At 45.5% G+C, this 14702-nt stretch overlaps 1 protein-coding gene and 1 pseudogene across 1 annotated transcript in view; one reads left to right on the forward strand and one right to left on the reverse strand.

The window, feature by feature from the left end:
• LOC150006891 (saoe class I histocompatibility antigen, A alpha chain-like) overlaps positions 1 to 14702 on the reverse strand; it is an 81499-nt gene that overhangs the window by 18892 nt on the left and 47905 nt on the right. The window lies entirely within an intron of this gene.
• Positions 12054 to 12519, forward strand: LOC150006895 (large ribosomal subunit protein eL32 pseudogene; annotated as a pseudogene).

Raw genomic sequence — 14702 nt, forward strand, 5'->3', positions numbered from 1 at the left:
TTTGTAATCTGTTTTGTTACAAACAGATTTTGTTACAAAAATCTGATTCTGAAGAGTTTAAGTCCCCCCCCCCAAATTTACTGTGAAAATATTGGGGTACTCTGGATTTGAAGGACAGGTTGATTCAACTGGGAAGAGCAAAGGATGTTCTGGGACCTCACGGGTTCTTCATGGACTTTGTCCGGGATCAGGGCCACGAACACCATCCAGTTGGTCTGCTCTCAACTCTGTGTCTCTGGGCGCCAAGGCTCAGGTTCCTGAGTTCCAGTCTGGCTGGTCTAGCTGTTGGGTCAGCTGTCTCCCTGAGAACCCACAAACCCACTCTTCTATGGCAGGGGATCCAGCAAAATAGATATGAACTATGAATATGAAATATATATGAAGCACTGGGATGGGGGTAGAGAAGTGTTGGGGGCACTCTTTCCACATAAGGTGGAATTACTGCGACACCCCAAGAGGTGTCTGCTGTCTTTCCCCTTTCTGAACATTTGACCAGCATGATCCAACCAGCCTCTTCATGACCACACTTGCACTCCCCCACCCCCCTCTCCCCAGGGGGCAACCCAAGTCATGTTCAGCTGTTGAAGCCACAATGTCATGGGCGCTCTATTCTTGGAGTCCAGCATCTCTACTAGTTTGTATTGTATTTTGCTGCTTTGCTCTTCAGTATGTACATGTTCGTGACCATTAGATCCAGAGCTGCATTCTGACTTCTGTGGGCCCTAGGCTCCTTTATCCTTCCTGGACCCTTTCTGCCAAAAATAATAATAATGATAATAATAATTAATAATTATATTTTATGACTTTGTTGATATACAGATAAATATATTAATATTATATTAAGATGTTTTCTTGAACCAAAAAGTTTATTTTGTATATGAAAAGAAATGTAAACATTTCCATGGACCCCAAAATTTTTGTGGGTCCTATGCACTGTGTCTACTATGCCTAATGGATAAGCAGGCCCTATTGGGTCTTTGTTGAAGATTTTATATTTTATTAATAAAAAAAAAATCCCTTTTCCTGTTTACTGGGTTTATCTTGATCAGAGATTTTCAACTGATGTGCCGTGGTACATTCGTGAGCTGCAAGAATTTTTAAAACATGCAACAATACCTGACTATTTAGTCAGGGGCACTGACCTCTTTTCCCTTATGTTGTCAAATTAAGAAAATGACAAAAGTCAACCCAACAATAGCTGCCCTGTGTGAATGAATCAAAATTATACCTATTTTTTTGTCCGATTGGCAAAAATAAAATTTTTAGTGTGCCACAGAATTTCAGTCATTAGTTAATGTGTGCCATGAGATGAAAAAGGATGAAAGTTGCTGGTCTTGATTAACATATTTTGTATATGTTAAGGAACCCTGCTTTTTTCATTTTCCTTTATTTGGTTTATATATGCATATAATCTATTTTTAAAACTGTTTCTAATGAAAAATTTCAAAATACAAACATGTAGCCATAAGTTGCTAAAAATTTTTAACTCCTGGCCAATTTTGTTTCATTTCTACCTCACTCCTTCCTTGTTATCTGGATTTTTTGAAGGAATCCCAAATACCATATAATTTCATCTGTAAACTATTCAGTATGTAGCTCTGAGAGATAAGGACTCTTAATATATAATCACAATTTTATTATCACATCTAAAAATTAATAATTATTTCTTTTTTAAAAAAATTATTTATTTATTTGTTTATTAGTTTTGTTTATTTATTTATTTATTTTTAGAGAGGTGGGAAAGGAGAAAGAGAGGGAGAGAAACATCACTGTGTGGTTACCTCTCACTTGCACCCCCAACTAGGGACCTGACGTGCAATTTAGTCATGTGCCCTGACTGGGAATCGAACCAGCGACACTTGACTTGCAGGCTGACACTCAAATAATTATTTCTATTGTCATCAAATATTCATTCAGTGTTCAGATTTCCTAGATTGTTTTACACGTGCGTGCGTGTGTGTGTGTAGTGGTCCAAAAAGAGCTGATAAAAGTCTTTTAAGTCTTTGAGATCTATTTCTTTTTTTGTTTTGCTTTTTGTGTTTTTTGAATTTTTATGAGTTTATTTGTGCCAGACTGATGACATATGCTAGGGAGCAAGATCTCAATTGCTCAGGAGAATAACACTTTTACAGCTTCTTTTATGCATTTGAAATTAAGGAGGAAACATAAGAAAGATTACATGGAGGTGGGAGAAGACAAGGTGGGATTGGATTACAGGATAGTTAAGATTATGTGTCCTTTTCTGGGTGGTTATGATTTCAAAGGAGAGCTAACCTAGATGCACAGAAATAGTGGACAGGGCTGGCTTAGGTCAGAGACAAGCCTTTTAGTGAAGAAGATATAGGTCTGGGGTGTGACTGCTCCCCATGACCTGCCCAGTTAGGAATTCATGGTCAGATCACCCTGTGAAGTTACTTTCCATAGAACCCCGCTTCTTTGTCCACAGTCCCCACTTTTGGTCATAAATCCATCTGAAATGCATTGATGACTAAGCTTTTGGTCAGAAAGTGTTGTCGCACAAAGCTAGGAAGGCTCACTCTTGGGAAGTCTCAATTGACCATGGGGGATGGGGCAATACTGTAACCATGGGATCTGAGCTGAGACTTAATTTTTCCCTAAAAGGGAAGAGCAGATAAATGGAAGGCATTCAGGGCTTATGGCCTCCATTGAAAAAAAACCACTCTGAATCATTTCTATCCTGTGAACTATCATGATCCGAGTTTTGCCTTCTGTCTCGTTTTTCTGTATTTAGCATCTAATATAACTTTTACATAGACCATGAAAAGGCTATTAAAAGTTATATATGTTCAGTAATCATAAACAGTTGGACTATGTAGGAAAACCCAGAGAACAAGTGTAACTATTATTATGACTAGTATCATCAGCAGAAAATCAAACAAAATGAATTCTGAATTCAATCCATAGGTATACAGGCCTGTCAATGCCTTGGGATACCTGCCTACCTCTGATGTGGGATTCTCATCCTAGAGGAGTCTTTGATGTTTGGGGACAGGGGTAGCTATCCATTCATGGTTAGGTGCCTGATAAGCTCCCTCCCAATAATCTTGGAAAGTGAGTTTTGTTTGATGTCCAATACATAAAAGCTTATCTCCTGGGAGCTTGCTGTGAAAGAAGTCATTACCAACTTGGCAGTTTTCCTGAAGCAACGCTATCAAATTTTGGTGATGGTGTAAGATGTCTCCTTTCAATAATGTCAGCTCATAAATTCCTTCCTCCAACTTCAGCTCCAATGCACTGTGATGCACGAAGGAATGCAAAACCTGAGAAATGGGGAGTCAGGGAGCAGGGAAGGACTGAGTGTCCAGCTTGGGTTTCCCATAGTCCTGACTATTCATACAACTGACAACCTTTGTTTACCATACCATATACCCTAGAAACTGTCATCACTCATTTTACAATGTTTTCTATGCGGTATCAAATCTCTTGACGTGTTCCAGGGCCCCTTCTGAAATGCTGCAAAGTTATTCTGGCATATGTTGAGACTTTAACCCTAACGCCTCAATGTCTAATGAAAACTAAGTAATCAATTAGCATTCTTTTGTTTTTAGTCTTCACCTGAGGATATGTTTCATTGGTTTTAGAGAGAGAGGACTACGGGAGAAAGAGAGAAACATGGATGTGAGAGAGAAACATTGATCAGTTGCCTCTGGTATGCGTGTCAATCAGGAATTGAACCCAGAAGCTAGGTATGTGCCCTGACTGGGGATTGAACTCACAACTTTTAGTATATGGAATGACACCCCAACTGACAGAGCCACCCAGCCAGGGCTGATTACCATTCTTTAGCATGGACATTTTATAACCTCTAGAAATATTTTTTATAGAGATAGAAGTCAGTTATTAACATAGACTTATTTTTGTAAAATTCTGATAAAATACATGTCATTTATACTTATACTAATATACTTAAGCTAGCTTTTACTTACTAAGAATTAATCTTCAGCCATGTGAACTTGAAAAGCATTTATGATTGTTCCTATATTTCTGAGAATTTTAGAATACTCAATTCTTACAAATGCTTGCTTTGAAATTATTTTAAAAAGTTTTTTTTTTTTATCCTCACCCAGGGACACTTTTTCATTGCTTTTTAGAGATAGAGGAAGGGAGAGAAAAAAGGAGAGAGAAACACCAGTCAGCCACCTCCCATACACACCTGTGCTGGGGATCAAACCTGCAACCCAGGCATGCGCCCCAACCAGGAATTGAACCCATAACCTTTCACCTACAGTACGTTGCTCCACCCAACTGAGCCACAATGGCCAGGGTGCCTTGGATTAATTTTAACAGTACTAGCATGAGGTAGAAAATTATTCGACATTGCAACATACATACATATAGACACACAGACAGACAGACACAAATAAAGACTTTTGAGCCATTAGAAAAACTCACTAGTTTATAAAAGAAGAATTGGATCCAAATTTTTCCCTGGAGACATTTACAATATTTTTAGATATCTTATTTATTTATTTAATTTTAGAGAGAGGGGAAGGGAAGGAGAAAGAGAGGGAGAGAAACATCAGTGTGCAAGAGATACATCGATCATTTACCTCTCCCAAGCCCCCAGCTGGGGACCTTGCCCGCAACCCAGGCATGTGCCCTGACTGAGAATAGAATTAGGGACCTTTCCGTTCACAGGATGGCACTCAATACACTGAACCATAGCAGCCAGGGCTGGAGGTATTTACAATTTATATCTGTCCTTGATAAGTCAAGTTCCAAATTACCTTCCCCCTTTTAAAGTAAGGACCACCATTTGTTTTTGAAAAGTCTTACAAGGTTTGAAGCCAAAATTTTGAGGACATGCCCGGAAGTAAAATCTCAATGGATTGAGAAAATGCTCTGGAGAATGGAAGTTTTATAGTTTATTTTATACAATAGAATCAAAAGAGTCATAAGGGGTTACATGAAACCCAACTGTGGTAGATTAAGGGGGTGGCAGAAAGCAAACTGGGGAAATCTTGAGGATTGAATAAAAAACAAAATGGAGAAACTTCTTTCACATCCGGGGATACAGGAGAGTTAACATTTGCAGTGCATAGAGAAGGGAAGTAATTTTTAATACCTCAAAGAATTGGGTTGACACCTAAATGATCTCACAGGTTGATCCATTTATCCAAATCATTTACGTTGTTTCATTTTAGTACAGGGGAAAGGCCTTTTTCAGTTCATTCTGCCTAATTTTATAGGTGGCTTTTTCTAATTATGCTCCTGGAAGTTAATTTAGAAACATCACAGGATCCTCATCTTGGCCATGTTAGTGTCCATGGGGAGCTGACCATCGTGGGGCTCTTTGGCTTCAGAGGCACGATTTCCCATGTAAATTTTGAGATCTATGGAATCGGAACAAACTCCTAAGAAAAACCAGTCTTTGTATGGATGTCTCCAGAGGAGGCAGATGCCAGAGATACAGGACCACTTAACTCCCTAGAGAAAAATGTTTCCTCTGGTGACTCTGCAAAGATCTAGTCACCTAAGAATACTCAGGGAACAACCAATGAGCGCTTACCAGGCGCCGCTGAGAGTGTGCCGCCTTCCCAGGCACAGGTCCTGCCCCCGAGCCCCTCGCTTGCGGTGTGCCCATTCCAGGGCACCCTGCCCTTCTCCCTGGGCTCCTGCTGACTTCCCTGGGATCCCTCTACTGCTCTGGATGACTCCCTGGGCCCATGTCCGTCACCCTGGATTCAGAGATCTGAACTGTTGTCACCCTGTTGGCTATTAGGGTTAGGGAAGCAAGGGTCCTTTCTCTTCCAAAGCTAAGGAGGGTTCAGGCTGTCACTTAACCAGCAAGGATTTTGTTCAGACTCCAGTAAGCAATTCAATTCTCAATTAAAATTAAAAGCAGCAATTCATTATTTCCCTTTCCCTGGGTTATTTCAACCCTTATCCCCCTCTAGGATTGTCTAAGAGCATCTCTATAAAGTCATGGCCTGCTACTTAAGCAAAGAGGCCCAGAATTCTGAGAGAAACTCACCAAATTCCCCTGCTGTGAAGTGCGGAGCTGGTGGGCACAGTGGCCCCTTGCGGGTACCTAGCACAGGGTCTGTGTCAGCAGGTGGTCCTGGGTGGGCTTCTCTGAAATCCTGCCAGTTATCTCAAGTATATGTAGATAGAAGAAACATCCAGACCTGTAGAGATTTTTTATAAGAGTTTATTTGAGCCAGACTAACCACATATGCCAGGGAGCAAGATCAAATACAACCTAAAAATCTTCTTCATTATCCAAACAACTTTCATTTACACTTACTTCCTCATGCTGGTCACCTCATGTCCTCCAAGTGGCTGCTACAACCCTGGGCATCACTCCAACACTCAAGACAGAAGAGGTAAATAACAGTGACAGTCACGTTTGTGCCTCCAACCAACTTGATTGCAAGGTGGGTTGGGCAAGGGAAAGGGTGGGTCATTATGGGTGTGGGGTCAGCCAAACGCCAGTGTCTGCCACACGCTAGTGAACCAGTATGTGGAAAGTCAATGTCTAGCTTTCTCTCCTGGGCAGGACCTGCCAAGCTGAACAATGGTGTTAAATTTATTTATTTGTTCATTTGTTATTTGTCTGTTTCACCCATTTTCCCCACTCCCCTCTCCTTTGGCAACCAACAGCTTGTTCTTTATTATTTATGCATCTATTTCTGTTTTATTTTGCTTATCTGTGTGTTTTGTTATTTTAGAGTCCACATGTAAGAGAAATCATACAGTACATTAGTCCCTCGCTATATAGTGGTTCACTTATTGCGGCCTCACGGTATCGTAGGATTTTAAAAAATATTATATTTAATTATTTATCGCGGATTTTTTGCTATATCATGGGATTTTGCAGTACTGTTAACGTATGTTGTTAAATTTATGTAGGTTTAAGAGTGTAGAATAAATTTAAGGTTCCTACTTCTCAGGGGGGTCTGGAACATAATACCCACAATAAGTGAGGGAATACTCTATTTGTCTTTCACTTTGCATAATACCCTATAGGTATTATAGGAGGAAAGAGGAAGGACATCTCTAAAATCAGAGAAGGAAAACTCTGACTCCAAAAAACCTCCGCTGCCTTGCGGCATACCTCTTTAGGGGAAAGGCTAAGGGAGTAAACCCCGACAGAAAATCCGGAGCCGGAGTCCCTAAGGCGGTTTGACATTGTAGTCAACACCGGCAACTCCTGCGGCGCACCTGAAGCCAAGCTGTATTGACTTTGTCTTTCCCTTGGACCCTTCAGCTGCGAAGAGAGGGGGGGTCTGCTGCATGGGCAACAGCAGACCCTCCATATCACCCTGCCCAGGCTCTGTAGCTTCAGTTTCACTTGAGAGGACACTCCAGCGTCATCGCAAGATGTCGACTCAACACGGGAGGAGACAGATACCGGTTATAAGCTCATCCGATTGGCGAAGGAAACGAGCGCCAGGGGTCTCCTCTGACGGTGGGAGAGGTCATCGCACCTCACTGGACAGCTACCGTCTCGCCATGGCTCGCCTGCCCCACTGGGTGCGTGGGGATCAGAGAGGCGCCTCTCGAAAAGTGGGCCACAAAACACCCGCACCAGTTAATTCCAAGCAAACAACAAGAAAGAAGCCTCCGGCTCTTCGCCTCGCTAGCTGGAACATCAGGACCATGTGCCCCGGACTTACTGCAGACCTTCCGTGGATCAAGGGTGCCAGGAAAACCGCTGTCATCGATAGGGAACTGGCACGACTAAACATCGACATTGCGGCTCTACAGGAGACCCGGTTGGCCGACAACGGAACTATCAGAGAAACCAACTACACCTTCTACTGGCAAGGGAAGTCTCCGGACCAACCAAGACAGCACGGTGTTGGGTTCGCTGTGAAGAACACGCTTGTTAACTCCATAGAGCCACCCACAGGAGGCACAGAGAGATTACTTACCCTCCGATTGTCAACAACTTTCGGCCCAGTCAGCATTCTTAGCGCGTATGCCCCAACCCTCTGCGCCACCACCGAAGAGAAAGAACAGTTCTACCATGCACTGGACGAAGCGTTATCCAAGATTCCCAGAAGTAACGCTCTCTATCTCCTTGGAGACTTCAACGCAAGAGTAGGAGCCGACCACATGGCCTGGCCCACCTGCCTTGGAAACTTTGGGAGAGGAAAGATCAATGAGAATGGTCAGCGACTGCTTGAGCTTTTGTGTCACCACGGCCTGTGCGTGACAAACACATTCTTCAAGTGCAAAGAGATCCACCAGGTGTCATGGAGGCACCCCCGCTCCCGCCATTGGCACCAGCTTGACCTCGTCATCACCAGAAGAACGGATATTGGCAGCACCCTCCTCACCCGCAGCTACCACAGTGCAGACTGCGACACGGACCATGCCCTCGTGGTAAGCAAGGTGCGCATAATGCCGAAGAGGTTGCACCACTCCAAGATGAAGGGTCGCCCACGCATCAACACCAGTTGTGCCAGCAACCCAGTTAAGACCCAGCAATTCATCAACAAGATGGAAGATGCACTCGGCGAGGGAGTGGCGGCAGATGACATTATCGAATCCAATTGGCCACGTCTCCGCGACGCCATATACAACTCCGCCATTATTGCTTATGGGAAGAAAGAGCGGAAGAACGCTGACTGGTACGAGGCTCACTGGGAAGAAATGGAACCCGTGATCGAGGCTAAGAGGAAGGCCCTACTGGCTTACAAGGTCACGCCCACTCCCAGTACACTTCAAGCTCTACGGGCTGCCAGGAACAAAGTCCAGAAGACCGCCCGCCACTGTGCCAACACCTATTGGCTAAACCTGTGCAGAAGCATCCAGGAAGCCGCCGATATAGGCAACACACGAGGAATGTATGAGGGTATCAAGAAGGCAACAGGCCCAATCCCCTCCAAGATCGCCCCCCTTAAGTCCAAGACAGGTGAGGTCATCACTGACCAGGAACAGCAAATGCGGCGGTGGACCGAGCACTACCTCGAGCTGTACGCAACGAAGAACACCGTAACAGACACTGCTCTTAAAGCCATCCCAGACCTACCAGTCATGGAGGAGCTAGACACCCCACCTACTGCGGCAGAGCTCGGCAAAGCCATCGACCGCCTTGCTTGTGGGAAAGCACCAGGAAGCGACGGAATCCCTCCAGAAATCCTAAAGAGCGGGAAACCAGTCCTGCTACAGCCGCTCCACCATCTACTCTGTCTCTGCTGGAAGGAGGGTTACATCCCCCAGGATATGAGAGACGCCAACATTATCACCATGTACAAGAACAAAGGAGACCGCAGCGACTGCAACAACTACCGGGGCATCTCTCTCCTCAGCGTCGTCGGCAAAGTATTCGCCCGGGTCGCTCTTGCCCGCCTGCAGACCCTTGCTTCCCGCGTCTACCCAGAGTCCCAGTGTGGCTTCAGAGCTGGCCGCTCAACAGTGGACATGATCTTCTCCCTACGCCAGCTGCAGGAGAAGTGTCACGAGCAGCATAAACCACTCTACCTCGCCTTTATTGACCTCACGAAGGCGTTTGATCTGGTCAGTCGAAGCGGACTCTTCAGCTTGCTACGGAAGATTGGCTGTCCACCACATCTGCTTGCTGTGGTCATGTCCTTTCACGACAACATGCACAGCACGGTGTCCTACAACGGCGCAACCTCTGAGGCCTTCCCAGTCAGCAGCGGAGTAAAGCAGGGCTGCGTCCTCGCGCCTACGCTGTTCGGAATCTTCTTCTCCATGCTCCTCCAATACGCCTTTAAGGACTGCAGCGAGGGTGTCTTCATTCACACCAGATCCGATGGCAAGCTCTACAACCTGGCCCGTCTACGAGCCAAGACCAAAGTCAAAGAGGTGCTCATCCGTGAGATGCTCTTCGCCGACGACGCAGCTTTGACATCACACTCCGAAGAGGGACTCCAGCAGCTAGTCACTTGCCTTTCCCACGCATGCAAGGAGTTCGGACTAGCCATCAGCCTGACGAAGACGAATGTTATGGCTCAAGGCACGGGGACTCCCCCATGCATCACCATCGACGGATACACCCTGGAGGTTGTCAACGACTTCACTTACCTCGGGTCCACCATCTCGAGCTCTCTGTCAGTCGACTTGGAGGTCAACCGGAGAATCGCCAGGGCAGCCACAGTTATGGCCAGACTGAACCGGCGAGCGTGGAACAATTCCAGCCTCACTGAGAAAACCAGACTGCGCATCTACCAAGCCTGCGTACTCAGCACTCTCCTCTATGGCAGCGAGACGTGGACCACCTACGCAAGGCACGAAAGGAAACTCAACAGCTTCCACATGAGGTGCCTGCGACGCGTCCTGCATGTCGCCTGGCAGGATAAGGTCCCCAACACCGAGGTGCTGAAGCGAGCCAATATGAGCAGTTTGCATGCAGTTCTTAGCGAGAGACGCCTCAGGTGGCTCGGCCATGTCAAAAGAATGGATGCAGGCCGTATCCCCAAAGACCTCCTCTACGGCGAGCTAGCAGAAGGCCAGAGGATGACAGGGCGCCCAAAACTGCGGTTCAAAGACATCTGCAAAAAGGACATGACACAATGCTCCATCAATCTCAACACATGGGAAGTTCAAGCAGATGACCGCCTAGCCTGGAGGCTCGCGGTCAGGCAAGGTACGTCACGCGCGGAGGCTGCGCGCAACGAGGAGGCGGTCCAGAAAAGATCGAGGCGGAAGCAGCGTCAACAGCAGCAACAACGGCCATCTGCCTTCACCTGTACCAAGTGCGGCAGGGATTGTCACTCCCGAATCGGACTGCACAGCCATTCTCGGCGGTGCAGATAGACTCTCAGGAAGCTACGCCATCGTCTCTCGAGACGGACGGCTGCCGACGACGACGACTCTATTTGTCTTTCACTTTGCATAATACCCTATAGGTCCCTCCATGTTGTCCCAAGTGGCAAGATTTTGTTCTTTAGGGTGTTACTTTTAGACTGAGTTGACTATCAAATCAGTACAGTAAGGCGCCACTGGGTGAATTCTTAGGTATTTTCTTTGGTCATATTCAATACTCAGCTGTTAAACTCCAGTGGTCTATAAACCTGTTTGACCTTCTTAACAGTGCTGTCCGATAGAGCTTTCTGTGATGATGGAAATACTCTATGTCTGCGCAGTGCACCACTAGCCACACATAGCTACTGAGCACTTGAAATGTGGTGAGTGCACCTAAGGAACTTTATTTTTACTTTTACTTATATTAATCAAAATAACCAGCCGCACATTCTCCTGGCTGAGGGTGCGCCCAGCTCTGCAGACTTGTGAATAAATGCCTCACTTTAGTGCTCAAAAAAGAATAAAATAAAATAAATAAATAAATAACCACAAGTAGTGGCTTCTGCATTAACATAGCTCTAAGGCATCTTGCTGTTTAAGCACCTTTGTTAATTTGGATCCATTTTTAGTTATTTGAAGAAGAGACCCAAGTTTAACCCAGGTGAGGGACATGCAGTCTTAAGAGTTCAAACATATCAATTTTTCTTTTTCTTTTTTGGGTCAGGAGGTTCAAGGGCAAAGGCTTTGGCGCAGAATTTTTCTCCCCAAATCTTTGCTGAAATTTTTGTGGTTTTATGAGCCATTTCCTTGTAATCATAAAATTGGTAAGGGAAAACAGAGTCTGTATGCAACTGCTTATTTATTTATTAAATAATTTAGATATTATTTAAATTGTATTTTTCCACTACCATTTATCCTTCCTATACCCTCTTCCACCCCCACTGACCTTACCACCCAGACACCACACTGCTGTTCCTGTCCATGAGTTCTTTTTTTTGTTTTGTTTGTTGCTCAATCCATCCACCCCTCACAAACACCCCCAGATCTGTCAACCTGTTCTCTATCTGTAAGTCTGTCTCTATGTTGCTTGTTAGTTCAGTTTGTTCATTAGGTTCCACATATGGGTGTAATCATATGTTAATTGTTTTTCTCTGACAGGCTTATAACACTTAGCATGTTTTCCAGGTCTATCCATGCTTGCAATTGCTTTTTTAAAAACAGGTATACGAGATATAATTTACCTAAAGCAAATTCCAGTGTCCTTCGCTGTATAGTTCTATGAGTTTTGACAAAAAAATTTACTGTGTAGCTCTCTTCCTCGACGCTGCCTATGGAGGTGGCAGCCATCTCTTAGTTGGCATCATGGCTGCCCTCAGACCCCTCATAAAACCCAAGATTGTCAAAAAGAGGAAAAGAGGACGAAGAAGTTCATCCAGCACCAGTCAGACCAATATGTCAAATTAAGCAGAACTGGCGGAAATGCAGAGGTACTGACAATAAGGTGCACAGAAGATTCAAGGGCCAGATCTTGATGCCCAGCATTGGTTATGGGAGCAACAAGAAAACAAAGCACATGCTGCCCAGTGGCTTTTGAAAGTTCCTGGTCCACAACATCAAGGAGCTTGAAGCGCTGCTTGTGTACAACAAATCTTACTGTGCTGAGATTGCTCACGTCTTAAAGAACTTCAAATCCATTGTGGAAAGAGTGGCCCAACTGGCCATCAGTCACCAATCCCAATGCCAGGCTGTGCGGGGAAGAAAATGAATAGACAGATTGTGTACACATTGTATTTGTGTTAATAAAACTATAAAATTCTGCCATCTGGCAAAAAAAAAAAAAAGAACATTACTGTGTATTCTGTCAGAACATGGCGGCAGCTAAACTGCCCACCCGGATTTTTGACATATGCAAACGAAACAAATTAACCTGAATCTAGCCCCTCCCATAGGAAATGAAAATAGACTTTGCTCCTTCCCAGAAGAAATGTTGATGGACCTAGCACGATATATTGACTGGCCTGGTGGGGGAAAAGCAGGGAGATGTAAATAACCTGCCGAATGTGTTGATGGGTAAACTCACCCTAACTGCAATGTATATTCAGAAAAGTGTGGAGATGGCGCCTGCAGACACACAGGCTGGTCATTTCTATGAGCCTTTGTGGGTGACTGGGAGTCCATTCCCCCTTTCTCCTTTTCCCCTTGACCCCCTTTCCCCTTTTCCCTGCTCCTATGGGCCCTTGAGTTGGTTCAGGAGTTTCCTATTCTCTCCAACCCCCTTTCCCCTTTTTCCTCAATAAAGCTGGTGTAAAATCCTAGATTGTTCTCTGATGATTTCTCAGAGCAGGGCTACCTGACATTTTGGTGCCAAAACCCAGGAGGGGCTCTGAGAGCTGTCACTGGCAGCTTGCTGGCAGGGGAGCCATGGGCTGTGGCAGCACGTCCCAGGCTTACCCCCTGATCCTGCCTGTCGGAACCCCCTCGCCCCCTACTCTTCCACCTTGCTCAAGCGATCTTCACATCTGACAACCTCCACCTCTGGACCCTTTGCCTTGGCCTGTCCTCCATCCACACCAGACACCAACTAGTCAAGTTTCTTCTCAATGGGTGAGTCTCTCATCAGGTTGACTGTCTCATTTCCGAGCCTACTGTGGTTCTACTCGAAAATCCTAGGCCTAGGCTGTCTTCCTTGGGGCCTTGCACCTCGTTGGACTTCCACTGGTGGGGACGCCAGTGGACAGTTTACTTGGGGACTTTGTGACTCGTAGAATCAGTGGCTTGAGTGGGGATCCCCCTTAACCTTCCTGATTCATTTCATCTCAGACTGACCCTCTGGGTCGTTACTCTCAATGCCATGGGAGCATATCAGTCCCAGCTAAGAAAGCTAATTTCTCTTTCCACTGTCACCTGGCCTCAATATTCTCTTGATAACAAATACCATTGGCCAGAACATGGAACATTTGACCTCCAAATTCTTACTGACCTCGACAACTACCTGAGTTATAATGGCAAATGTTCTGAAGTTCCATATGCTGAAGCCTTTTTGATTTCACAGCAGACAGTCCCTTTATTCCTCCTGCCCCCACCCCCCACCACCACCACTTATTCTTCTTCAACTGATCTGCGCCTGCAGTTCCTCTGCGTTCCGAACTCCCCCAACTCCCCACCCACCCCTGTTCTTGTCCTTTACAGAAGCAGACCTTGGACACCGTTATCCCCTCACCCTATATTTCCCCACCCGGTCAACAGCGCCCCCTGCAGTAAACCCTTCTCCCTCATCCCCCTCCCCTCCTGACTCACTGGCCAAAGACAAGCCATTGCCCCAGACTCCACCTTCTCATTTCACCTCCCCACACCCGTTCTCGGCCTGCCCTCGCACCATTGTTCTCCCCGCCACCCTCAGGCCTGTACCCTCTTTGTGAGGTTGTAGGAGCCAAGGACATTGTCCGGGTACATGTCCCTTTTTCCCTCATGGATTTAGCTCATATTGAGTGCCATCCAGGGTCTTATACTGCAGATCCTTACCCACTTTGGCAAGGAGTTCAAATATATAACTCAGACCTATTCATTAACATATCAAGAAATCTATGTCATCCTAACCTCCTTTACCATGCCAGAGGAAAAAGATGGCATTCTGTCCACTGCTTCTACATTTGCAGACACCCTATACATCCGGGATCCCAATAGGAATCCGGCCAGACCCACAGCAGTTCCAGCTACGGATCCTCACTGGAACTATCAGTCAGGGTCCCCTGATTTGGCTAAGAGGTCTCATTTTCTCACATCCCTTGTTGAAGGCATGTGTAGGGCTGCCCTTAAGGCCATCAATTATGACAAAATCCTAGAAATTACACAGGAGGCCTCCAAGAACCCAGCTTCATTCATGAGCGACCTTACAGAGGCCATTCTCAAGTACACCAAATTGGACCCCAACTTAGAAGAGCAAGCTCTCTATCTTAATACCC

This window comes from Furipterus horrens, unplaced genomic scaffold (assembly GCF_987537825.1).
Source record: "Furipterus horrens unplaced genomic scaffold, mFurHor1.1.pri manual_scaffold_6, whole genome shotgun sequence".
Classification (NCBI taxonomy): Eukaryota; Metazoa; Chordata; class Mammalia; order Chiroptera; family Furipteridae; genus Furipterus; species Furipterus horrens.